Source organism: Trachemys scripta, chromosome 1 (genome assembly GCF_013100865.1).
Source record: "Trachemys scripta elegans isolate TJP31775 chromosome 1, CAS_Tse_1.0, whole genome shotgun sequence".
Lineage (NCBI taxonomy): Eukaryota > Metazoa > Chordata > Testudines > Emydidae > Trachemys > Trachemys scripta.
The window spans coordinates 334,600,430-334,627,589 of NC_048298.1; the positions used below are offsets into that span (position 1 = coordinate 334,600,430).

The 27,160-nt window shown below is 50.8% G+C and overlaps 1 protein-coding gene across 5 annotated transcripts in view; it reads left to right on the plus strand.

The window, feature by feature from the left end:
* The window catches only part of P2RY6 (pyrimidinergic receptor P2Y6), an 89,710-nt gene that overhangs the window by 41,665 nt on the left and 20,885 nt on the right, over positions 1-27,160 (plus strand). The window contains exons 1-2 of one of the 5 annotated variants that reach the window (XR_004644200.1): positions 2,755-3,410; positions 3,989-4,699. The exons of 1 other annotated variant lie outside the window; for it this stretch is intronic. The gene's annotated coding sequence lies outside the window, so the exon portion shown is untranslated. Of the gene's footprint in view, positions 1-2,754; positions 3,411-3,988; positions 4,700-16,919; positions 17,194-23,472; positions 23,735-27,160 lie in introns of those variants that run through there. 3 more of the 5 variants (XM_034759176.1, XM_034759174.1, XM_034759175.1) reach the window with 3 other exon arrangements.

Here is a 27,160-nt window from a genome sequence, read left to right on the forward strand (position 1 = left end):
CAAGTTCAATGCACTCATCTCTGTAGCAAACAGCAGTTTGGATGCACCACATTAGGTAAAACACATTAGCAACCGAAACCCCATGATCATGTCTTACTGACTTGTTTCAAATCTTGCTTTCACAAAACCCCATCAGAAGCTCGTACTATTCCAGAGGGTAGTGATAACATTTGCCACTCACATAATGCGTCTCGTCTCCAAAACACACTGCAAAGGGAATTAATCTGTGATAGACATCACCGCAAGATAGATCTGGCTACATATCACATCACCTGTTTCCCAGAATAGTGTTTGTTTGGTTTTGTGGGGGGGTTTTCCACTCAGTTTTAAAAAAAAAAGTGAGAGTGAAAAGTTCATTTGCCTTCCTGGAATTACCCAGCAAACTCTTCCTAAATTAAATGAACGGGGTGGCAACGCAGTACGCCCATTGTACAAAGGTACTCTGCAAAACTGACAAGAGACTTCACTACTGAAATATTTAAAAGGCAAATACATTTGCTTTCCCCATTGGCTTTCAAACGCACACATTTCCCAAACGTGAGCCCTGCTTGGTTGGACAGCTGCCCGGGATAGCTCATAGGCTGGCGATGTCTCTGCTATGCAGCTTTATTTTCAAGGGTCAGCAGCAGCAAGTGACCTCATTTCCCTCCCTGCTTCCCCCCACCCCCTGGGCCCCCACTTGCCCCCTTTCAAACGCTCCCTCTAAGACTGTCTTATTTCTGTTCGAGTTCAGGCTACAGGCCATCTCCCCATGCAGCAAGCTACACTGCTGCCTCTGATACATAAAGAGACAAGGTGGGGAAGGTGATCGTTTATTTGACCAACTTCTGTTAGCGAGAGAGATGAGCTTACACAGAGCTCTGCTTCAGGTCTGGGAAAGGCACTCAGCGTGTTACAGCAAAATACAAGATGGAACAGATTGTTTAGCCTAAATAGTTAGCACAAATTCTAAGGGACCATTCAAGATACCTGATACATGTAGGCAGCAATAGGGGACAGCAGAGAGATTCCTCTGCCTGCAGCACCAGGCCATCTGGGTGCCCTGATTTTGCCATGAATTAGGCTTTTCCGGTGTTCTGATTTGCACCAGAATGGATAAGGTTGTGCCCACTGGTGCCTAGAACATTCCCTGGAATTTTGGAATTGATCGGCGCAACATGCCAGCGTCAGCGCATTGCAGACAAACAGAAAATGCTGTCATGTCGAGTACTAGCCCTCACTTCGCTCAGCCAGCTAACCCACCAGCATCTCTTGCTGCAGCTCCTACGTGCTGCTGGATGGGTCACCTATCCCAGGGCTGACCCAGCCTCGCTTGCGAGAGGAGATCCTACTGGATTTCTCAGCTCACGTGACTAACCTGATACATCATGGCCCAGTGCCACTGTCTTGGTGGGTCGGTAACAACCCTGATCTTCAGTAATGAATGAGACTGTCTCTTTTATTCTTTCTTTGTCCTCTTGAGATTAAGTGTCCTATAAAGGAGAAAAGATAGGACCAGAGGACAGAGCTCCAGTTCTAGCAATATCTCTAGGACCTGCTTGTTTTCTTTTTGTCAAAACATGTTACCAGGACTTAACTATGTTCCTTTCCTAGACTTCCGGTGTGACTCACGTAGCAGGACTGCAGTCTTCATCAGCTACCCTTTTGTACAAAAATAACATGACACTTTTAGAGTGCCTTCCATCCAGGGAACTCCAAGCACCGTGCAAACTAATCCCCACAACCCCCCTGAGGAGGCACGAAAGTATCACCCCCATGTTACAGAGACATGAACTCCAGGGATCTCAAACATAATATGGAATCCATCTTGAAAGAGACGGTTTAATAATCAGGGTTGTAAGACTCTTGTAGAGCCATACAATTAATGTTAGATGCATCTTCATGAATCTCATGCTCTTCTGGTTCCCGAGTATTATCCTATTTATTAGGGGCTTGTTGCAGGAAGTACTGGCTGAATTCTCTGGCCTGTCTTTTGCAGGAGGTCAGACTAGATGATCACAATGGTCCCTTCTGGCCTTTACAATGTATGAATCATTCACAGTCGCGTAACATCCCTGTCTGAACAACAAGTGCGGCAGTGTAGCCATGTGGTGCCCTGCTTACGGTCGACGTTAGTAATTGGGGTTCTGGGCTTTGCGATGGCATCTGCTTAGTGCACTAATATCCTGCTCTGCGCCGGCAGGGCTGATTTGATTCCCACCGGTGCTTTGAATGAATCCACTTAGCAGAATAGCCACCTAATAACAGTGCTGCAAATCTAACGGGATGCCCTGCTACCAGCATGGTCCTTTGATGCTGAAGGGAAATCATGTTTGCATAGTCTGGGTCTGAAAGAATCAGGCAGCTTTCAGAGAAGGATTTTGGAATTTGGCGATGGGATGCAGAGTCTCTCCCTGCTGGCATGGGCCAGCGGTTCAAATCTAGCTCAGAGCAGTAGAGATGGGTGGCTCATTCCTGGCCTGTGAATTGGCATCTAGATACTGTGGGGGGGAATTGGCATCTAGATTAATTGGCATCTAGACACCATGGGCATTTGAATTCCCAGGTGGAGAAGTGATCACACTGCCAGCACAACTGGCTGTAATTGGGCTACCTTGTTGGCATTCTCATCAGAGTGGCCAAGTCTTGACTGGGCCCTGGAGACTGACCTGTACAGCCAGCCCTAGAGATGATCTCCTCCCGCTTCAGGTATGAAGCACCCTGATGGGGCAAGGTAGGGGAAGTTGGTTTTGCTACTGCCCACGCCAACTGGGAAAGAGGACTTTGTTCTCCCGGGCTATCAACCAGTGCTAAATCCCCAGGAATGTTAGATTTCAGAGTGGTAGCCGTGTTAGTCTGTATCCGCAAAAAAAACAGGAGTACTTGTGGCACCTTAGAGACTAACAAATTTATTTGGGCATAAGCTTTTGTGGGCGAAAACCCACTTCACTGGATGCGTGCAGTGGAAAATGTTAGAGTAACATTGGCGGTGGTCAGAGTAAAATGAGATCCCAAGAGGTTAACATGATAACTCTGGCGCTCCCAAGATTCGTGAAGGTTCAGAGTGAGCCCCTCGTGAATTGGTCCGGTGGCTTTCTCATTGACTGTAAAATTTCTACAGCAGGGAACTACTCGCGCTGACTTTAACATTGCTTAACTGGGAGACAGAATGTGGAAGTCATGGATGGGTTCGGAGTTGAAATTGTAGATATCAGATGATAATGAACTGAACCGTGAGGACTGCAGTTGGCTTCGGGACATCACCTTTTTCATCACGCTGAGGTCTGAGGACCAAGACCTAGGACTCAGTCTTATGAGGTGCTGCCTGTACTCCTCTCCTATGGAGTGAATTTTTCTCTGCAGATGTAATCAGTGGTGCTGTGTCCTTCCAACAGGAATTGAAAGGAAATGGAGGACATTCTTTCATCCCAGTAAGGTCTATTATTGGTGCTATCCCACCTGACAGTCAGCCTGGAAACTCACCCAAACTCTTCCTTTAATTTCAGGATCTGTCTTGGCATTTTACCCTTCTTTCCTGAACATGCTGTTTGGCCACAGGAGAAGCAAATGCAGGAGGAGGGGGGGTCATTTTGTGGGGGGGTGGCTATTATTTGACTGGGGGAGTGTTCCACAGAAACATACCTTTGGACTGATGTCGAGGCAGGCTCTTCCTCCCTCTTGTTGCAGTGGCAATCACGCTAACAGATCTAAGAGGAAGCCAACGTGTTGATGTTTAGGTCATGGGGAATTTTAGCTGCGTGTTTGCACAGCGAATGTCAAATATTGAAAGATGCAAGCTGATTGCCGGAGCTAGGTGTTTACTGTGACTCCCAGTAAAACGTGAAGTAACACAGCAGGGTGGGAGTCATGCACAAAGACCCCCCGTAGAGCAATAAAATGAACGTTAGACGCATCTTCCTGACTTTCCCAGTCGGTCAGATCAGGGTTGGCAAAAATGACCCAGCGTTCCAGAACGCCGCTTGTTATGTCTCTTCTCCGTTATACACAGGTGCAGCCCGCGTGGCCACAGGTTCCAGCCTGTGATCTTCCTTCAGCGCCAAGCCGCTGAGCCATCACCTCTGTCTCCTGCCCTCTAGCTTCGTGACCAATGTGGCTGCTGATGATCACTCAGTTAAATCTTATGGTCAAGGTCAAGGCTTTGTCATTCGATGCAGGATCAGTTTCGTAAGAATGAGAAGCCAGTGACATTTCTAAAGTCAGGTCTCTCGCAAACGCTGGGAGCTGGAAATGAACACCATGGACCCGTCCCCAGCTCTGAATCTCAGCTTTCCAGCGTGTGTTTCTAGCCCAGGCAGGCCCTGCAATATTGGATTGCCAGAGGGCACTGGCCTGCGACTACCTGGCTCTCTTGCCCTGCCTCCGTTCTACTTAGATTTTGGTTGCGGTCTTGGGAAGTGTGAGAGTCCAGTGTCACAGCTGTATGGACGCGGAGAGCTGTAACCGTGTCCTGTTTCAGTTCATGGGACCTAGATTGCTAATAGGGTAAAGCACAAAGTTTCTGGTCACTAGTTATTCCTGGGGTATTGGCTGTTGTGAATGAAGTGGTGGGAAGGGGAAGTGTGGTGATGAGCAATGTGGATTTCAAGGCTTGGTATCTCATGATCTAGACCAGCTGTCGAAACTCTCTGGCATGGGATGAATGTAAATGCTTTTAGGACCAATAAATTTCTCTAAGCATTTGTCCTGGGAGTGATCAGAAAGGAAGGGTCTAGATCAGAGGTGGGCAAACTACGGCCCAGGGGCTGACCTTCCTCCCCGGCCCCTGAGCGCCTGGCCCAGGAGGCTAGCCCCCGGCCCCTCCCCTGCTGTTCCCCCTCCCCCACAGCCTCAGCTCGCTCTGCGGGCACAGTGCTCTGGGCGGCGGGGCTGCGAGCTCCTGGGAGCCGCGGCCTGACCCGGTGCTCTGTGCTGCACAGTGGTGTGGCTGGCTCCAGCCGGGCAGCGCGACTGCTTGTCCTGGTGCTCTGGGCAGCACGGCTGTAGTGCTGCCAGCCACCAGTGCTCCAGGCAGCACGGTAAGGGGGCAGGGAGCAGGGGGGTTGGATAGAGGGCAGGGGAGTTCGGGGTGGTGGTCAGGGGGCGGGGTTGTCGATAGGGGTCGGGGCGGTCAGAGGGGAGATCGGGGGGTTGAATGGGGGGGCAGTCAGGAAGGAGGCGGGGTTGGATGGGGCGGCGGGCGGCAGTCAGGGGCGGGGGTTCCAGGGGCAGTCAGGGGACAGGAAAAAGGGGTGGTTGGATGGGGCAAGGGTCCTGGGGGTGGGGGGAGTCAGGAATGAGAGGAGTGGTTGGATGGGGCGGCGGGGGTGCAGTCAGGGGCATGGGTTCTGGGGGCAGTCAGGGGACAGGGAACGGGGGGGTGGGGGTGGGGCAGGAGTCCGAGGGGCACTGTCAGGGGGCGAGAAGCAGGGGGGGTCGGATGGGGGAGGGAGTGGGCCAGGCCTGGCTAACCAGCCCTTCATACAATTTCGGAAACCCGATGCGGCCCTCAGGCCAAAAAGTTTGCCCGCCCCTGGTCTAGATCCCAATGGGATGTATGAAAGGAGATGGAACAATTGATCACAAGGCAATAAGATGACATGTTCTGTGATGCACTTGATGCCACTTGGGGATTAAATACACAACAAGGCAAGAGGACATCTGTCATTTAATCTCCTTTACAAACCAAGGTTGTCTTGAGACCTAAATGGAAGCGGGGTCAGTCTTATTGTTCTGTCTTGGATTGTGATCAGAGCTGGGAGGGAAGCGGTTTTCCTGTCCCAGGAAAATTTTCAAGATTCCAAAATTTTTTAGTGTTCCAGGTGAGGACAAAACCAAAACCCAGAGAGAGAAACCCCAGAATAACTAATAGCCCAGTAGTCAAGACACTCAGCTGGGAGGTGGGAGGCCTAGATTCAAGTCCCTGCTCTGCCTGATTCAGAGGGAGTGCCCTGACCATGGATTGATGGCTATTCTGGGGGGGAAGAGTGGTGTGTGTGTGTGTGTGTCTCTCTCTCTCTCTCATTTGGATCAGAAATTCCATTCTCGCTCTGATAAAACTTCCCAGTGAGTGTTGTGTCAAGCCCAATAGCTTTCCACAGTATGACGAATGGCCTTTTCCTATGAAAAACCCTTATGTCCAAAAATTCCTGACCAGCACGACTTGAGATCCCTACAAGCTAAGCAGGCGAGGGGCAGATCCGTTCTTAAATGGGGGACGACGGAAGGCTCAAGGTGCTAGAGGAGGTGGTGCACTGTCATATCAGAATCCCAGCATGGTGCAAGGGACAACTATCTTGCTGGAGACACCGTCTTGTGGATGAGCAGAAATGACAGGGGTCTCCTGACTAGCTGCAGTCCGTAAGGATCCCAGGGCCCTCCTTGTCAAAGGGTATCCCGGGTCAAATCCAAGCTAAGGCAATGGCGTTCTGCCTATTTAAATCCATCCCCTGCCGTGTCCCTTGGATAGGGTGGTCTTCGCTTCCGGCCCTAAGCTGTTGTGTAGTGCTGCTGTCAAACAGCTGCTGCATTTCACTGGTGTCTAGGGTGATCCCTGCGTATAATTTGTAGAGCAGCTATAAGTGCTTTGAGGGGAACTGTAGGACAAGGTTGTTGTTATTTGGGATTTGAGTCAAAACCTTTCATTGTTCTGCTCAGCCTCACTCGCGCAGTAATCAAACACGGTGGAATTAACGAGCCTTGTATTCCTCTGCTGATGAGCAGGAAACGAGATGCAGTAGATTCTACCCTTGGCACGTGCATCACATGAATCCCCAGATGTTTCGGGTAGGAGCTGGATTTGCTCTCTGGTTCCAGGGCCCATCTGGTGTGTTATCAGACTGCTCGTTTGCTGCGCTCTCCTCTCCAAACTCGGGCACGGCACTTGCATGTATTGATATGGCAGGTTTTAATTATTAGCCAGTACGGCACTGTCGCATTTTATGTAGTGGTTCCCCAGTGTCCGAGTCCGGGCTCTCCCTCTCCAAACCTGCATCCTGGCTAAGATGGGGGCTAACCGGGTCCTTGCTTTTTCCCAAGGTGATATTTGCTAATCCAACCTTTGCCCACCCCTTCATCTTCCGCAACCATTTTCTCCCCCTCCCAGTACAAACCCATCTTCCCCTCCCCGGGCCAGCCTTGGACAGAAGCAATGCAAACAGCTGCTCTGCTGACTTCAGCATGGAGCGCATCCAGCTAGAAAGGGGAAAACTGTGTTGGCCAAATCCTGCCTTCAATCACATCGAACACCACCAAGGAAATCGGTGCAGTTGCGTGCACTTCACAGAGGGCAATATTTGACCCTGTGCCTTCTGCTTCTCTGCTGAGTGACTCCTCTCTGAAAGCAATGGAGCAGAAGAAGCCAACTGGGGCTTGTCTGTTTTGCTCTGTAAGAGAGACAAGGTGGATGAGGACGAGGTAATATCTTTTATTGGACCGACTTCTGTCGGTGAAAGCGACAAGCTGTTGAGCTTATGCAAAGCTTGTCTCTTTCGCCGACCGAAGCTGGTCCACCTTGTTTCTCCAGTATCCTGCAGCGAAAGCAGCCACCATTTTATCTCTTTGGTAGAGCTGGGTGAGCGACATGTCTTCTAAGTGCTACCCAGGCAAAAACCTTGTACCTCAAAAATCCCAATGTCCCTGGGTCAGAACCTCAGGAAATGTTGGCCAGATCCCACCATGAAACATTGTGGAGTTAAAAACCCAGCAGGTCTGGAAATACCAAGTGAGGCAAGTCTGATTTTAGGTGCATTGGAGAAGAGCCTTTCCTGGGGCCTCCAGCCCTGTTTCCCAGAATGCTGTTAATTTCTTTCATTCCTATCTTTCTGGTCCCTCCCTCCCAGTTCAGGTGAGGATCTTGTCTTCTAGCCAGCTACTCAAGGACTTTTCTAGCCAGCTGGCTGCCTGCTGCTGTCTATACTTTGGGCGGGGGGGAGGGACTCAAGAGCATGAGCTGGTTTCTGGTTGTTTTTTTTCTTGCCACAGTCAAGTACCTGACACACACCCCAACTTAGGGTGCCTGATGAAATGGGGTGCTCTGGGCAGCTGCCTCTGAAAAATCGCTTTGCTTTCTATCAGGGATGTTCTTGATCCATTCCACCCCACAGCCAAACCCCCTCCTCACTTTGGGTATATTTGGTTCAGATCTGAATTTTACGTGCCCGGGCCATCTCTACTGTTATGGTCTTTTTGCATAATGTGTGTTTGCCGTGGAGAATTCGTTCTCTTTTTTTTTGCTGCTTGATTTGTTTGGCATGTTCCCCTCCAAAGGGAAAATCGCTTGCGACAGAAACGCTTCCAAAGCGTGAAACTCAATTGCTCTGGTTCCTTGAAAACGTCTGTCTTGGCTGCATTTCCCCTCGGAACCAGTCTGACAAGGCTACAGGCCCACAGAACGGCTTCTCTCTCCAGGACCTGACATGTGCAAGCAGGGAGCTGAAGACCCATGCTGGCCCCTGCTCTTGCTGTGTTGCTTGGTGAGGAAGGCTGGTCCGGGGCTTAGGGCACTAGTTGAGGACTTGGGTTCAAATCCCTGCTCTGCCACAGACCTCCTGTGTGACATTGGACAAGTCACTTAGCTTCTCTGGGCCTCAGTTCCCCCATCTGTGCAATGGGGTTAATAGCCCTGCCCTGCCTCACAGGGATGTTATGAGGGTAAAAACATTAGAGATTGTGAGGTGTTCAGATACTACAGTCATGGGGGCTATATACGTATCTAAAAAGCTAGGGGCAATACAGTGGGATTTGGTTTTAGTTGCCCCTGCTTATAGGGTGAAATATGCAGAGGAGGGACCCAACACTAGGCCTGTGCATGCCCACAAGCCTTATGCTGGGCCCTCTGCACACGGGTGAATTTGAGTGGTGCCTACTCCTTCCCCAGGGCATCTGCGCAGGGGTGACTCTCACCTGCAGTGATCACTACAGGTCGACAGCCCCTTTCCAAAAGCTACTCTGGGTCGGTGCGAACGTGTCTCTGCCGTCGCTAAGCAGTGGGATACTTGAGACTAATGATCGGCTTAACAGTCCGTGCTTTCTTTCTGGGGCAGGAAAACATTTTGCCCCTTTTTGAGAGCCACAGGGCCCCAGGTTAGGCGTGTTGCAGCTTCTGGGAGTGACCACCGAAGGCAGTGAAAATGTGCCTAGCAGAATTCCTTCCCTCCTAACACAAGTGATACTTTACTTGCACGCCTAGGTCAGATTAGGCAGTTGGGCGGATCTGGATTTAGTGCTGATGCTGATACAAGAGCCAATTAAAAAGAAAATGATTTGCATTATGGTAGCACCTAGAAGCTCCAACTGAGATAGGGCCCCTTTGTGCTAGGTGCTGTACAAACACATGGGGAAGAGACAGTCCTTGAATGAAGGAGATTATCAGCCAAATAGACAAAGGGTGGGTGGGGAAACTGAGGCACAGAGGGAGGAAATGAGGTCAGTGGCACAGCTGTGAACAGAAACCAGTATCCTGTGGCAAAGGGGGAAGAGCATTGGGGTGAGGGTGGCAGGCAGTCTGAACAACACTAGCCTTGTTCTTTCAAGCTCCACCAATCTCTGGTCTTCCCAGCGGGGTGGGATGGGAGGGAGAATCTCTTCTTCTCTTTGCTTTTAGTGACGGGGCAGAAATCCTTTACTGTGAAAGAGGAGAAGGAGAAGCAGGTTAACCTGGAGACGCTCAAGCAGTTGCGGCCTCTAGAAAGCATGATTTGGAGGCACCCTGCCAAACCCGGCACAGTGACCGAACCCTAGATGCCCCTGAAGAAAGGCAGGAATGAATGGCTTCCCGTCAGCCCAAGCCAGGCAAAGCTTTCCAGGCTTGGAAGGTGATGATGGAGAGCACATGTCCGAGCTCGCACGTGTGCTGACCCAAGGCTGGCTGACATCCCGGCCATATGAATTCCCAAAGACCTTTGTGCTGTATATTCAGCTAAACCCCATCTCCTGGAGTCACTAGCTGCCCAGAACTCCGCTTGAGAGAGTGTGTAGCCATCTGTCACGGGGCGGGACTCACCCCTGCGGCGCCTCCTGCTGGTTCGTAGGAATTAGCTCTGTTTCCAGCTCCGGAGCGCCCTCTGCAGGCCAGTGTCCCGCTTGCTGCTGGGCCTGCATCCCTCCTGGACCCCCGTGCCCCTTTCAGGCCAGGGTGCTGCCCCTTAGCAGTACCCCCACGACTCTGGGTCTCCCCCACCCTCTATCCCCACTATGGCTATTGCCAGTCTCGATCTAGCCCCCGTTCACTGGGGCAGACTGCGGTGTACATGTCACTCACCACCGGCAAGGGGGGTTTAGGACCTGCTGCCTTTGCCTATCTCTGGGCTGGCTCTCTGCAGCCCCAGGACCTTTTTATAGGCCCTGTTCAAGGCCTGCAGCCTGGGGGTTTTCTAGGCTGGAGCTCCCCAGCTCCCTCTGCCCTTCCCCAGCACTGCTCCAACTCAGGTACCTTTCTCAGCTCCCCAGGCAGCCAGGTCCTTCTCTCTCAAAGACTAGAGAGAGAGTGTCTTTGCTCCTGGCCCACTGCCCTCTTATAAGGGCCAGCTGGGCCCCGATTAAGCCAGCCTTGGCTTGATTGCGGCGTGGCCCCCCCAACAGAGGCTGCTTTCCCCAATCAGCCCTGCTTTTCCTTCTCTGCCACAGCCCTCTCCCCGGCCTGTTTTAAGCCTTTTAAGGCAGGAGCGGGTGAGCACCCCGCTACACCATCCAAGGGTGAAGCCCAGGGGAAGCAAACCAGGAAGGGCCTGATCCTGTGAGATGCTGAGCACCTGCCATTCCAGCTGACATCCAGAGGAGGGGGTCGGCCCCTCACAGAATCAGGTCCAAAAGGACTGACGCTTTTTCCTGCAGGTGCTGAGCCCCCGTGTTGATTTCAGTGGCAGCTCCGAAGAGCAGCCTGCCCTTGTTTAGACGCCGAGCTGTTGGTACCAGTGCCTAAGTGTGGGCAGCTGGGTTGAAATGTTTCTTCCAGGCTACTCGGACAAGCGGGTGAGTTCGGCAGGGTGGTGGGAATGAACCCCCAGCGGCACCAGGGACATCTCTCTGGTGGGCACCGCCCCCCAACATGCTCGTGGTGCAGTCCCTCTCTCGGGGCGCTGGGGACAGGAAAGCAAGCGGGCAGGGGGCAGGCTGGAGAAACGATCAAACCCGGCTAAGGGGAATGACACCCAGGCCAGCCAGGCCCTTCTGACGCTGAGGGCCAGGGGGATGTTACTGCATTGCCCAAGGGCAGTGACCTGGCGTACGCAAGGGTACCAGAGAGCTGAACCCTGGACCACTCTGTCTTGGGCCTTTCCCACTTAGTGAAGATCAATCACATGGGGCCTGAGCCGTGAAGTCAATGGAAAGGCTCCCACGGATGGGATCAGGCCTATGGAGAGGAGACCCATTGTATTCCCCCCCCCCCCCATCAGAAATGCCCATATCCATAGGAAGAGGGGAGCAGCTCCTCCCACGGCAGAGGGACAGTGCAGTGCCGGCTGTAGGAGCGCAGCTTTTTGCAGATCCCAGCCGTACCACGTGTGAGCCATAATATGAGAAACTAACACCCTGGCTTGTTTACAGTTTATTTGTTGGACTGAAAGGAGGCACCTTCCTGAGAGTAAACGTGTCTGTGCTCAGTTACCCAGCTGTACATTCAGAGTCACTAGCTCGCCAGACGTCCGTGGGCATAAGAGGACAATCCGATCCTTGAGTGCAGAAATGGGGCAGGGTACTCAAAGGAGGGGGACATGGACCGGACAGGGTATGATCCCACTAGAATGCAAATACCACCAACAGGCTTTTTTCTTGAGGCCTCTCTCTGCCCGTTGCGACTGCTGCAGTTTGCTGGCGAGTGAAGCGATCTCTTTCCTGTCTCGTGTCTGAGCCTGGTCCTGCCATACTGACTCACCCGGGGCTCCCTCATGAGGCCTGCTAAGTGCCGAGGCCGGGGGAGTGTCAAGAACCACCGCCACAGGCTGCCCCCGGAGGGCGAGTAGTCACTGGCCCACCTGATGTTTTGGATGTGACTGTCTAGATTAGGCACTTATCTGGCCCTCACTCCCCTGTTATCCCCATGGCTGTTATCCCCATTGCATGGATGGGCACCTGAGGCCCAGAGAGACTAAGTAATTTGCCCAAGGTCACACAGAAAGTCTGTATCAGAGCTGGGACTTGAACCCGACTCTCCTGAGTTCCTGGTAAGTTCCTTAACCACTGGACCCTCTTCCCTCTTGCTGCGCTCTCCGGCGTTACTCCAGTCTGAGGCTGGCGTAACTCTACTGGAAGCAACAGCGTTACCTAGGGCCAGAAGTGCGGTAACGCGAGTCATAGCCACTCTTGCCAAGTTCCATCGCTAGCTCCTTCCTTCCAAGAATCTCCAAATATTCTTCCCACGCTAGCCCTGTTTGCAAGTGTAACGTAATGCACCTCCTCCTCGTTTCCCTGACCCCTTGTGTACTGACACTGCTGGGGGGAGATGAAAAGTTCAACTGCCCCATGTGACTTATTGAAACTTTGGGGTTGTCGAGGCGACAACGAGCCCGGCTCGCTCTTGTCCTGCCACGGTGAATACCGGCCTTTCAAAACCCCGGCTTTTTTCCTTTTGCTGCTCTGAAAGGGAAAGGGGGATGTTGGATGTTTTTTGGCTTTGGCAAATATCTGTGGGCTTGGCCATACAGCCGTTGCCTGTTTAAACTCTCCTCGAACTCCTTGGCCGGGCGTCAGCTCCTGTGGTTTGCTGTCCAAACTGGAGTCCCATTCCCAAAGTGCTGAATCACTAGTGAGGTTTATTTGTTCAGTGAAATATCAATACACAAAAAAGGCTGGACATTGCCCCGTGCCTCCAGAGCCTCTGTTAAGGAAAGTGTCACTGCTCCTTCCTGGCACTTGGCTGCTGCGTTGCTATTAAGCAATTATTGATCTATTCGGCGCTGGGTTTTCCAGGAGCATGAATAATATCCTCTCTGTAAAGGGATGTGGGACCTGGACTCTTTCAACACAGGTTGCAATCAGTCATGTGTTGGCATTGTCTTTGCCATATCTCTGTGTTTGTGCTACTGCGGTTGCTTCATTTCAGTGGGGAAAATTTCCATGCTTGCGACTCAGAAACTGTCTGCAGCTCACAGGCAGTGGAGAAGAGGCTCTGTGCTGGGACGCAGCAGGGAGATCTGACTACCATTCCCAGCTCTTTCTCTGTTGGCCTCGGGCTTGTCCTTGTTCATCTCTATTGTCCTCATGGAGCCATATACACAAAGTATATGTATATGTATATACTGCAAAGTGAGCGTGAAATGAACCTGTTGTGATCCGGTGGCACTTCACACCCACACTGTTCAGGCCCGCAAGGCAGGGCAACAGAAAATCAGGCTCCTTGTGTGTCGGTTCCCCAAGTGTAACATGGGAAGGTTACACCTTCCCTGCCTCGCAGGGATGCTGCACTGACACATTCAGTGATGACTGTAAGATGCTCAGATACTAGGAAAGCTAAGATCTAGATCTGTGGTCCCCAAGCTGTGGTGTGCGCCCCCCTAGAGGGACATGGAGAAATGTCTGGGGGGGGAGTGCTACCCAGCCCTGCTCTGCCCACAGCTCTGCTCCGGCCACAGCTCTGGCCGCAGCTCCACTCCCAGCCCGGGGGGGACGGACAGACACATTCCGTTACTGGGGGAAGTGGGGCGCGAGAGGAAAAGTTTTGGCACCACTGATCTAGATAGAGAGGTCTGTAGCAATGCCGGCGTCTGTGCTCTGGGAACAAAGGAAGAGCTTCAGCCTTACAGTCCTTCATGCCGGTGGACGTTCTGCTCTCATGTTTAATGCCAAGAGTGTGCTCGGTGCTATACAATACACCCAAATAACGACTGTCCCTGCCACAAAGAGCTTACCGCCTGAAAGGCAGATGGGATGCATGGGATACCCAGAGTCTGGAGATCATTTAGGTGGGGTTTACTCTCCCAGCCTATTCTCTGGTGATGGACACCAGTGGCAGAAGCTGGTTGGCTGCATTGTTTATTAGCTTGCTTCTTCTCGACAGCAGGGAAGAAGTAGGTTTTGTGGAGACACTGCATGTAAAGAAGGTTGTGGTGCTTTGTTGAACTGGGATTGGGGGAGTCATCCCACAGATAGGGGGCAGTGTGGGGAAAACACACAGATGGGCATCAGAGAAGAAGATAAATGGAGCATTGACATTGGCATCAGGGATGTAGTAGAGGGGTAGATTGGGTGAGACGGAATTGAGGTCCTGAAACAGAGCCTTGAAGGCCTTTAAATTGATTGTATGGGGCAAGCAGAGGAATGCGAGGGGGGCAGGGGGTTTTCACATGGTCAGACCGACGGGTCAGGAAGAATATTGTGGCAGCCGTCAATAGACCGAAGGGGGGTGATGTGGATCTCTAGGGAAGCCAGACAGGAGTGGAAAAGCAGTGGTGGGCTGGACAAGCATTTCCACCTGGACAGAGGAAGGATCGGCTCTTAGAAGAAGAAGCATCAGGATTGGACGTGGCCTGGATGTATGGGGAGCAGGAGGGCTCAAAGCTGACCCCACAAGTTGAGATGGGGGTCAAGGGAGAAGGAGAACAGGGAAGAGGAGAGAGTTGGAGAGATAAGAGGTCTCTGCTTTGGTCATGTGTTGAGCTCCTGTTGCTTCTCCGCCTTATGTAGCTGTACCCCACCAGCTGAGGCAGCTAGCTCGGCTTCTCCTCATTCCCACTGGCTTCTACAAGCCTCCTTGCTCTCTGCCATGAAAAGAGTGAGGACGTGCAGAAGCAGCCAAAAACGAGGAAGATTCATGGATCCCAAGACCAGAAGGAACCATTGTGATCATCTAGTGATCTCCTGTGTAACGGGCCATAGAACTTCCCCCAAAATAATGCTTAGACCAGTGGTTTTCACACTGCAGGTCGCGACCCAGTACTGGGTCACGGAATGTAAGGCACTGGGTCGCGGCGGTTCTGGTCAGCACCACCGACCAGGACATTAAAAGTCCCATCGGCGGTGCTGCCTGGCTAGGGCAAGCTAGTCCCTACCTGTTCTCACACCACGCTGCATCCCGGAAGCATCCAGCAGCAGGTCTGGCTCCTAGGCGGGGCGGCCACGGGGTTCCGCGCGCTGCCCCCGTCCCGAGCACTGGCTCCACACTCACTTTTGCGTCGTTTGCAAACTTTATCAATGATGATTTTATGGTTTCTTCCTGGTCATTGATAAAGATGTTCAGTACTAGAGGGCCAAGAACAGATCCCAGCAGGACCCCACGGGAAACACACCCGCTTGATGACTATTCCCCATTTACAATTACATTCGGAGACCTATCAGTTAGCCAGTTTTTAATCCACTTAATGTGTGCCAGGTTAATTTGATATAGTTCTCATTTTTTAATCAAAATGTCAGGCAGCACCAAGTCAAATGCCTTACAACAGAAGTCTAAATATATGACTTCAACACTCTGACCTTTATCTTTCATTTGTTATATATTATTATTTTATTATTTTTTACAACTGCTTTCACTTCCCCTCTAAACCAGGTTGGTTGGGGTTTTTTTAAACCAGCCTTCTTCCTCACTTGTGGGATTGTAGCTTTTTGGCTATCAATAAGGTGTTCTTAAATGATTGCCAAATATCACTCAGATTTTTCTGATTAAATTCTTCCTCCCAGCTCATTTGGCTCATAACCCTGATAGTCTTTGATTCTGTGATTCTATGAATTGCTTTCATCTTTGTGAAATTGGCTCTGTTAAAGTACCAAGTACGTATATTACTGGTCTGGGCTTTATTCTGCTTGCACATTAGAAATCTGATCAAGTCATGATCAGTTGTACCTAAGCTACCATTTACTTTTAGTTTGGTGATCAGCTCCTTTGTATCTGTTAGGACAAGGTATAGTATAGAATTCCCCCTTGTTGGTTGCAACGCTTTTTGAGTTAGGAAATTGTCATCTACAATGTTTAGAAATTCCAAGGCTGTTTTAGTACTGGCAGCCTGAGACTCCCCAGCATAGGTCATTCACACTGAAGCCCACATGATCACACAGGTTTTTTCCCCTACGTATTATAGGTAGATGTGTCAGACAGCGGTCGTGCTGTTCCCTAGTGTGATTTGAAAGTCTCCAGCAGATACAATTAAGACCCCATTTTGTGCTTTCTCTGTTAGGACGTTGATCCGTAAGCATTCAAGATCATTTTCTTCTGAGTTATCTGTGACTCGGAAACAGGTATTGCCTGTTTGACATAGAGTGCCACTCCCCCTCCCCTTTGCCCACTTGAGCCTTCTTAAATAGATTATACCATTGAACCACGGCATCTGCCAGCTCTACACAAGCCGTCAGCCAGTCCGTGGGCTACCAGGAGAGCAAGTGTCCATGGACAGGCCGCAGGGCAGGAACCATTGCTCCTATCCTCTATAGGGGGACTTGTATAGCCTAGTCCATTTGACTACAGTAATTATCCTCCTCTGCTGGAGCCAGGTTCCTTCCAAAGGCAGGTGTGTCATTGAGACTCAGGCTAGGTCTACACTACCCGCCTGAATCGGCGGGTAGAAATCGACCTCTCGGGGATCGATTTATCGCGTCCCGTTGGGACGCGACAATCGATCCCCGAATGGACGCTCTTACTCCACCAGCGGAGGTGGGAGTAAGCGCCGTCAACGGGAAGCCGCAGAGGACGATTTTGCCGCTGTCCCTACAGCGGGGTAAGTCGGCTGCGATACGTCGAATTCAGCTACGCTATTTGCGTAGCTGAATTTGCATATCTTAAATCGACCTCCCCCTGTAGTGAAGACCTGCCCTAATAGATGAGTCTGGCCTCATTAACCTCTCATCACTGTTCTCTGTTCACTGCAGGGGTGGATCCAATTTTAATTGTAAACAAACAAATGCCATGGGCAACCCCAGTCTTCATACACACACACACACATGTCGCTGGCTCCTCTAGCTCCGATTTCCAACAGTGCTGCCAGGATTACATAGCGATTCTTATCACTGGTACATCTGATTGCTGCGAAGCTCTTCACTCCAGTCTTTCTCTGCTCTCCTAGATCCTCTTCTCTGGCCCCAGGATGTGGTTGCTGGATTCCCCTGACAGGCCAGATTTGCTGATCCTATCACTCTTGTGCTTCGTTCCTCACTCTGGCACCCGAGACGTCAATCAGTTGACTTTCCGGTTCTGCTTCTTTTATTTCCAGCCCTTCGCAGCCTATATAACCATCTCCCCGAGCTGAGCTCCTACCGCTGTTCCCCCGCCATCCCAGCACTCAACCAGAGCAGGTACAATATTCAGACCGGCCCCCTTGAGCTGAGCTGCAGGGATGCCGTGTTATGCCAGCATGGGGGCAAGATGTTCGCTCTTTGGGTAAACCCCCTCTGCCCCGCCAGCCGAGCACACTGTCCCATCTGCCTCCCTGAGAACAGCGGAGGTAAGTGATGGACTGCGTGTTAGAGGCATGAGGCTGTGGCAGCAGCCGAATCCCCATTTCTCAGCACTTTTGCAATCGGCTTGAACAAAGATCGCTTCCCTGGGAGGGAGGGGTCTGGGTGACCTCATGGAGATGGAAAGGAACCTCCCTGGAGGCTGGGAGCCAGGCAGGGGGTGGGAGGATCACCTTGGAGGTGTGTTCACAAACTTGAACCTGCAGGAGCCTCTTTGCGTCATGAACGGAACTCCGGGTTCAGCTTGTGACTCCCCATCACGAACCAGACTCTGTAGGTTTCTCAGCTCTACTTCTCCCTCTCCAGCCATGGCCTGAGGGTCCTCTGGGCTCCTGGCAGCTGGCCTGCAGCACCTTCCTCTCCTACTTAGGTAATAGGGTGATGCGGGGGAGTGGGCATAAAAGTGTCTAATCTAAGTAGATAATTGTCTAAGCAGATGGTCCAGGGGTGAGGGTGTTTATTCTGCAATTCAGGAAAGTTGGTTTCAATTCCCACGACTGCCATAGCCTCCCTGTGAGACCACGGGGAAGTGTCTCTTTGTGCCTCAGTTTCTCCTAGTATAAAATAAGGATCATGCTCCTATACCTCACAGGGGTCTTGTGGAGATAAATCATTGAAAGAATGTGAGGTGCGTGGGTAGTTGGCAATAGGAGCCATGTAAGTTTTTCATATCTAGGTGCGGCAGGAGATGAATTCGCTACTGCTTGTAAAGTGCATCAAAGACAAAAAGCATCGTACTAACGCTGGTGTCTTCTATTCCTGGCTGCCTGGATCACCGTATTTTCAACACTTAATCATCTCTAGCGACTTGTATGGAATAGAAGCATTTAAACGCTCTTGATACAAAGTATGCACTACGTCAGGGGTAGGCAACCTATGGCACACGTGCCGAAGGCGGCACGCGAGCTGATTTTCAGTGGCACTCACACTGCCTGGGTCCTGGCCACCGGTCCGGGGGGCTCTGCATTTTAATTTAATTTTAAATGAAGCTTCTTAAACATTTTAAAAACCTTATTTACTTTACATACAACAATAGTTTAGTTATATATTATAGACTTATAGAAAGAGACCTTCTAAAAACATTAACATGTATTACTGGCACGTGAAACCTTAAATTAGAGTGACTAAATGAAGACTCGGCACACCACTTCTGAAAGGTTGCCGACCCCTGCACTACGTAAAATCTGAAGGCCTTGCACTTTGGCATGCGGGCATTGGTACTGTTAGCTCTGTCTGGGAGCAGGCCGATGCACCTTGTTCCGGTGTGAGCGCTTTATAAGCCTCAGCGGGGCAGGGAAACAAACTAGCCCTAACTTTGCCTAGTTTAATTTTGATCGTTTAGGGCTCAATCCAATTCTAACTGAAATCAGTGAAAAGAAGAACAGGAGCACTTGTGGCACCTTAGAGACTAACAAATTTTGCGGATACAGACTAACACGGCTGTTACTCTGAAATCAGTGAGAATCTTTCCCTTGCTTTCAGCAGTTGAACCCCTAGCATCTAATGCTTTTTACTGCCACTGTTTGTTAAAGTGTGTGTGTGTGTGTGTGTGTGTGTGTGTGTGTGTGTGTGTGTGTGTGTGAGAGAGAGAGAGAGAGAGACACACACACACACACACACACACACACACACACATTTCAAATCTTCGCTGGCTGATCTGTTCTCTTTCTCTTCCTGACCTGGCTTTTATTCCCCAGGGAATGGTTTGGCTCCAGTGTTCGCTTTGGAAGTGGGCTGAGGTTACGCGATTAGAAATTGGCATTGATTAGGCTGGTGGCTACCGAGACCACTGTTGTGACTGACTTATGCACGCACCCCTGTCGCTGCTATTATCTCCTCTTATCTGTATTACGGTAGCCCCGAGGGGTTAAATCCTAATTTGTGAGCTCCCTGGGGGCAGGGCTTGTTCCCTGGTCCCTGACTAATCGTGGTCCATGGACTGATCACAGCTGCTCGGGAGCCCTCGCTGCATTAGACCCGTCCTCGTGGCTTGTTCTCCACAGTTAGACTTAGCACTTGTACAGCACGTTCCTCATCGGGACCCTTTGCCAATGTTAGAGAGACAATCCCGACGTTAGCGGAAGGATTCCAATTAAAGAGCATTAGGACTAAATACCAGGACCAAGCCCAAATTCAGCCCTGGGGCAACTCCATTGAGGTCAGTAGATTTACACCAGAGAGTGAATTGGTCCCTTAATTTGAACGATTAAAATGCTCCCAGAGCTCTGCTGTTGGCGTAAGGCTTTATCCTGCCATTCTTTCATTGGCATCTAAGCTGCGCCATCTAGTGGGCCCATGCATGGAATGCATCCCTAACCACGCACGCTGCATCCACAGTCGTGGGGCTGGATTCTCCTTGCGGCAGTGAAACTCTGTTGATTGAGTTGTTCCTGATTTACACCAGCGTGACCATGAGGAGAAGCAGACCAGTGGCATGGGCTCAAGAACAAAGCAGATTGTTCCCCCAGCCGGGGGAGGTGATAATATGACATCTTGAATTCCTGTAGCCCTGCAGGAAAGGGTACAGCAGGGCTGGTGCCTTTCCTTGCTCAGTACCTCTTCCCATCCTTTGCCAAGAAAGCTCACAAACTGGGGGTGCTTTGGGGTCCCCGAATGCTCCTAGAGCTCCAGGCAGCCAGATAAATCTTTCCCATCTATGTTCGGCTAGACTAGTGCCCGCGTGTGTTTTCAGTGCGGACTTCACCCCGGGATGTGTGCCTCTCTGAGCTCTCACCTGCAACGGCTCTGTGGGGTTTAAGCTAGTGCAGAGTGTCTCTTGCCCCCTTTTGTCAGAGAGCCTCTAATGCCCGCGCTCTAGAGGCTGCACTGGCTTTCTGTTATTCTCCTGTGCCACTCACTCGGCTGAGGTCTTTTTAATCCAGAACTAACTGAACAGGAGCTCCGAGTTGGATGCTGTAGTGAAGAGGGCTAACGTCTGGATGTAGAAATGCGGGAATATCGAGCAGGGCCAGGGAGCTGCTATTTCCTCTGCCTACGGCACTGCTGGCACCGTTGCATCCACTCCTGCGAGCCACACTTGAAAACCAGTGTCAAAACTGGAGAGGGTTCAGAGAAGAGCCACAGAAATTATTTGTGGTCCGTAGAGTGAGAGACTTAAGGAACTCCATCCATTTAGCATATTGAAGAGAAGGTTGAGAGGGAATTGAATTGCAGTATAAATACCCACACAGGGAGACGTTGTCTGATACTAGAGGGCTTTTTACCATGGGGCTGGAAGGGACTGTGGGGTAATCGAGATCAGTCCCTGTGTAGTCGGCCTGGGCTTGGCCTTCGTCTCTTTACATCTCTTGCTCCTGGGTCCCCTCCAGAATCACCACTCCCAGGCGAGCCTGCTATTGCCAGAGGGTGTTGTGAAGGCCAAGACTAGAACAGGGTTCAAAAGGGAGCTAGATAGATTCATGGAGGATAGGTCCATCAATGGCTATTAGCCAGGATGGGCAGGGATGGTGTCCCTAGCCTCTGTTTACCAGAAGCTGGGATTGGGTGACAGGGCCTGGATCACTTGATGATAACCTGTCTGTTCATTCCCTTTGGGGCACCTGCCATTGGCCACTGTCAGAGGACAGGATACTGGGCTTGATGGACCTTTGGTCTGACCCAGTATGGCTGTTCTTATGTTCTGATGTTCTAGAACAGAACAGCTGTTCTACTGATGTCAGCTGGGAAGCTTTATCTAACTGCCCCTGTACAGGACATCCTCAGCTCAGGGGCCCTTGCAATTCATCTCCCCTACCTAGCTTCGACTGGGCACAAGTCAGTTGACTTCCAGGGCCAGGTATAAAGCTCGTCAGCTCATTCAGGCCATTCCCTGAAGGGGAAGAACAGGAGTACTTGTGGCACCTTAGAGACTAACAAATTTATTCGAGCATAAGCTTTCGTGGACTACAGCCCACTTCTTCGGATGGGGGGAATTCTCGGGAGGATCTGGAGCTGTTCGGGGAAGTGAGTCTATTTAGCCAGACTAAAAGGTCAGACCAAAGGTCCATCTAGCCCAATATCCTGTCTTCTGACAGTGGCCAATGCCAGGTGCCCCAGAGGGAATGAACAGAACAGGTAATCAGCAAGTGATCCATCCCCTGTCGCCCATTCCCAGCATCTGGCGAACAGAGCCTAGGGACACCCTCCCTGCCCATCCTGGCTAATAGCCATTGATGGACCTATACAACAGGCAAATAAATAGCCCAGCACCTTCGTAAGGCTCTTTATTTGTATCCAAGCTCAACTGTGAATTAAATCCTGACTCAACCAAATAATTGTGATTCAGGCGGTAGATCTGGAAAACGACACAGAGAAGGCATCAAAATCCAGGGTCTCACGCGCACAAGGCATGCAGTCACTTGAGCAGCAGTGAGCCCTGAAGACCAGAATTTCAGAAGAACTTGGTGCTGCTGCATTGAGCTCCTTGGAAAATCTGGGTCCAGTTGTGGGTGCGGAGCCCTTTGAAAATTCTGGGCTAATTAGTCCCATTTCAAGCGATAGCAGCACTGTGAATCTTTTGTGTCCAACAGTATAGGTCAGAATCCAGACGAAGGGACTGGTTCCCATGAGTTACACCAGTGGTGACTGGATCATGGGGCGTTTGTATAATCAGGAGTCAGTACACCAGGGGGACAGGTTGGTGGTTGATTAAGAAAGGAGTTTTGAACAGCTGGGGGGTTACGTATTTGGATTCGGCGATATGCAAGGTTATATCATGGGGGAAGAATCTTCCCTTTAGTGAAATATTAGCCAGTCTTTAGTCCCCATCTCAACTATGCTATGTGGTTTTTTTTCTTTTTAAGGGAAGGGTCTGAAGGGGCCCATGCAAAGTATCTTCCATACGTTTTACTATTATATTCCTTTTTTAAATAACTCTGGAAGCTGACATGTGTTTCCGTGCTGGACTGGTGTTTTTTTTCCATCACACACACATTGGCTTGTTACTGTCATTTGTTCAAGAGTTCTTGGCTGCTGGTGGATGCACGCAGGGGTGTGTGTGTGTGTGTGTCTGTGTGTTAAAATCAGTATTAGTACCTGATCCTGCAAGGGCAACCGTATGGGTGGACCCTTGCACCCATGACTTCAACAGGTCTTCACATGGGCACAAGGGCCCACTCGAGGGGGCTCTCTGCAGGATCAGGGCCTTAAAGAGCTCACGTTCAAAAACAGCATGGATGGACCTGCTGAGATGCTGGCATTGAAGTTAGTGGAGCTATGCCATTTTACACCTGGTGAGAATCTGGTCCGTGAAGTCGGTGATGCTGTTCCCCTTCACACCAGCTGAGGATCTGACCCAGCGTTTGTGAAGCATGGGACAAACCTTGCTACAGAGGTGTTCTGTAGTGCTAGTTACACTTGATGCTGACACAGTTTTTAATTCCACTAATGGCGCTGTGGGATGGGTTATCGCTGGCATTGCACAAAGAGCTGTGTATGCATTTTATACCGTCTGTCTTCTCCAGGTCCGCTCCTAGCTGGATCAGCAAGGGACCAATCCCTCTGCACTGTAGAAGCCTTTGAAAGTTCACCTTGCTAACCTGACCCCCAGGGGCAAAACCAGCTGCAGAGAGAAATAGGTCAGGAGATCGGGTCCTACTCCCCGCTCCCTTGCCGTCTCCTCATGTGAAGTCCTATATTTTCTAAAGTGGCCTCTAACTTCAGGTGCCCAATTTTGTACACCTGGGACCTGATTTTTCAGAACTACTTAGCTGCTTGCAGCTGTTATTGACTTCAGCTGGAGCTATGGAACCCCTGAAAATTAGGCCCTGGGCACCTCAAATTGGGCACCCAAAATTAGACGCCGTTTATGAAAATATCGGTGTTACCTGCCTCCTTGTCCCCACCTTTGAAATGGGTCTGTCGGGCCTGATCTCAAAGCTATAACTGACATGCATAAGAAATGTGTATTCAAGTGCTTAGAATATTTAAGTGCTTAGAGTTCCATACACGGATGCTGCAAGAGAAGAGCAAAATTTCATTCTCCTTATTACAAAACCGCTGATATCCGCGCTGCATTACAGGAATGTTGATGCAACTTTTATAGCAGCAGGCTCTGTGTTCTATGTTGAATGGGCAAGCGTTTTCTGTTCCCTTTCCTGTGAGGTTTCGTTATGCTGCTTGAATGATAAAAGGAAGTCTTGCCACAACAGAAAAAAATCACGTAGCCAAACTTTCAGACGCTGGCCGTGTTTTCAGGGGCTGAATGACGGGCTTTTCTGCGGCAAACTTGGATTCATAAGCTCTGCACTACAAAGCAAGTGATTAGAAAAGAAATGCATAGAAATTAGGCTACCAATACCAGCCTGAAGATGGTGCGGGAGTGGCTTTTATATTTTGTTCCTGGAAAATAATCTTCGTGGGTAATTTTTGCAAAATACTGGTAAGTTATCAATCTCTTTATCTCTTTTTATGTTTGATATTCCACCCCACAGGTATGTGAAGTGGCTTGTGTGCTATATAGGTAGGTGGTAATACTAGGGATACAGGGTAACATTTTCAAAAGCACCTGAAATGACTCAGGAGACACAGGGTATTTCTGCACAGCAAAACAAAACCTTCCACAGCAGTGAGTTCAGAGCCCAGGTCAATGGACCGGGGCTCATGGGGTTCACGCTGTGAGGCTAAAAATAGTGTAGACATAACTTGCTATTTTTAGTCCTGCAGTGCAAGCCTGATTCACTTGACCCTGGGTTCTGAGACATGCTGCAGCAGGTTTTGCGGGGTTTTTTGGTTTTGCTGTGTAGATGTACTCTAAGTCCCACTGAAAGTCAGTTTGCTGGGAGCTGGATGGTCACACCTAATATACGTAGCTCCATTATTGAAATTCCATGGGACTTGGGCTCCTAAGTCACTTAGGAGCTTTTAAAAATTGCACCCAACGTGTGTACATCTGTAGATCTGAAAGTGCTTTACAAGGGAAGTATCATTTTCCCTGTGTAACAGATGGGGAAACTGAGGCACATAGCAATGATGTGACTTGCCTGAGGTCACACAGTGAGTCAGTTGTAGAGCAAGGTGTAGAACCCAGCACACTTGACTCCCAGTCCTGTGCCCAATGCGCCAGGCCACATGACATCCTATGTATTCGTTTTTGGTCGTAAACTGGTTAGTGTTGCTCTGTGTTGACCAGCTGCCATGTTCCACTCAAGAGGTGGCTGCATAGTGGTGGTGGCTGAGGTAAAGAGCTCTGGTATCTTGCAGGCTGTAAGGTGCTCTGGAAATATAAGCTAATTACTTGTGCTTTATTCTGCTACAGTGGCGCCTGGATGATATAAACTCAGCCACAAAGTCCTTTCTTTCCATTGTTCTTTTGACACAGCTTTTTTAACATGGCGACAAGGAGGCTTCCTGTAATCCAATTGCTGCTTCAGTGACACTGTCGCCATTCCCAGCACCTTGATATTGGGGTTTGGCCTGAGCAAAGCAAGTGGGAACCAGGATGCCCTCCAGCCCTCTTGAGATGCATGGGGGAAGGAGCACGCCGGCAAGGGGCTGCCCTGTGTCTGAGCAGGCTGGGTGGATGCTAGCAGGACTGGGATCTCCAAGAACTGCTGCAAAAATGGGAAACATTCCCCCCACACACACACATCTCTTCTGTTTCTCAAAAAAACTTTAACTGGTTTGGAATTTTCCTACCAGCTGAGCTTTCTCATCCCCTTACCAAGCACTAGGCAGACAAGCTTCTCCTAAAGGCACTGGCTAGCATGGCCTGGATTCTGTTTCTGAAATGTTTCAGTCCTTCCAAGGTTGGGCCCCATCGTGCTAGACACTGTATATACACATAGGAGGGGCCGGTCCCTGCCCTGGAGAGCTAGCAATCTAAACAGACAAAGGATTAGAGGGGAAAGCAGCACAGAGAGGTGATGTGATTTGCCCGTGGTCAGTGGCAGAGTCGGGAATAGAGCCCCACATTTCTTGCTACTTCATCCGCAGCTCTGTGTACTAGGGCAAACTGCTGCTGGACCAAGTATATAACAGTAGAATGCAGTGTCATTTCAGAAACTCCTGAGGATTGGTGCATTCCTTCCAGGGGCAAACAATAGGCTTTGTATTTCTAGTCTCTCTCTATCCTATCCTAAGGTATTTATCCTTCCCTCATCACCACAGTATCTGAGCACTTCCAGTCATGTATCATGTGACAGCGCACAGTCAACCTGTGGACCTCATTGCCAGGGGTATGTTGTGAAGGCCAAAGAGATAACTGGGTTCAGAGAAGACTTAGAGAGTCCCGGCAAGATAGGTCCATCCATGGCTATTAGCCAAGATGGTCAGGGATGCACTCCCATGCTCTGGGTGTCCCTAAACTTCTGACTGCTAGATGCTAGGACTGGATGACAGGGGATGGCTCACTCGATAATTGCCCTGTTCTGTTCATTCCTTCTGAAGAACTTGGCATTGCCACTGTTGGAAGACAGGATGCTGGGCTAGATGGACCATTGGTCTGACCCAGGATGGCCGTTCTTGTGATGTAACTGACATTTGTCACGTGTGGTTCATTCTCTCTGTATCCCTCCCCCAGGGGGAGAATTGTGCGATCAGTGGAGGGCAGGTTTGGGCTTTTATGTCCATGTTCCTCTACGTTTACATTAGAGAAGGCAGGTTGGAGAACTGTCTCTCGCCCCAGGAGCAGAAGATGGGGAGGTTTGTGATGGCCCTTAATTCCTGGAGTTCATTCCACTGCTTGGATCACCCCCCCCCCCCCCCCCCCCCCGTGGGAGCATCACCATTATAGCAGAGTGCTCTACTGTGCAAAGAGGGGGCAGTTGTTGACCATGGTCTTCATCTTAGAGTTTTAGATCATCTTAGGCAGCCTGGACCCAGGCCGTGGAGCACCATGAAGAGAAGGACCAAACCTTTGAACCTGACTCTCCGGGAAGCCAGCGTCAGGAGCAGAGGACAGGGATGATGCGCTCATGGTGGCCTGGGCTGCTGAGGAGACGCGCTGCTGTATTCTGTAGTAGCTGGTGGAGGGATACATCCTCTCTGACAGGGGTGATAGGGAATGATCCCATCAGATACAGGGAAATCACCCCTTCCCTCCCTGGAATCTGAGGGCCAGATAGTCACCTGGGCCTCCCAGGAGCCTCTTCATGTATGTCTGCACTGCAATAAAAAACCCGCGGCTCTGAGTCTGAGCCTGGGTCAATAGGCTCGATCTCGCAGGACTCAAAATTGCAGTGCAAACGTTTTGGGCTGGGGCAGGAGCCCAGGCTCCGAGACCCACCCGCCTGGCAGGGTTTCAGAGCCTGCCCTCCAGCCTGAGCATCTACGCTGCTATTTTTAGCCCCCAGCCAGAGCCTCCCAAGCCCGAGTCCGCTGATCCGGGCCAGCAACGGCCGTGCCCCAGGGCTTTTAATGCAGTGCAGAGGTACCCTTCCAATACAGAATTCGTATTCCAGGGGCGTCGAGCAGCCTCCAGTAGGGGGAATAGAATGGATCGTGCGTACGCAGGCGTGCGCGAGAGAGAGCAAAGAACGAATAGCGGCTACTCAACCCCAGCCCTGGGCCAACTCCCCCTGTGCAGCACTGCCAGACGCCCTTTGTTGCTGGCCCACTGCTCGTCTCCATCTCTGCCCCCCAAGAAGGAGCTTCACAGTGACGATAACGCTTTGACTTACAGACAGTGCCTTCCCCCGGAGGATGGCAAAGCGCGTGGCAAATCGTAGCGTGTGTAGCCTCACTACCCCCCTGGGAGAAGTAAGCCGCAGTAGCCGTGTTCTGGGGGGCAGAACGAGACTCAGAGAGGTGGAGTGATTTGCATAAGGACTCACAGGAGTGCAGCACTGGCAGAGTTGGGAAGAGAAGC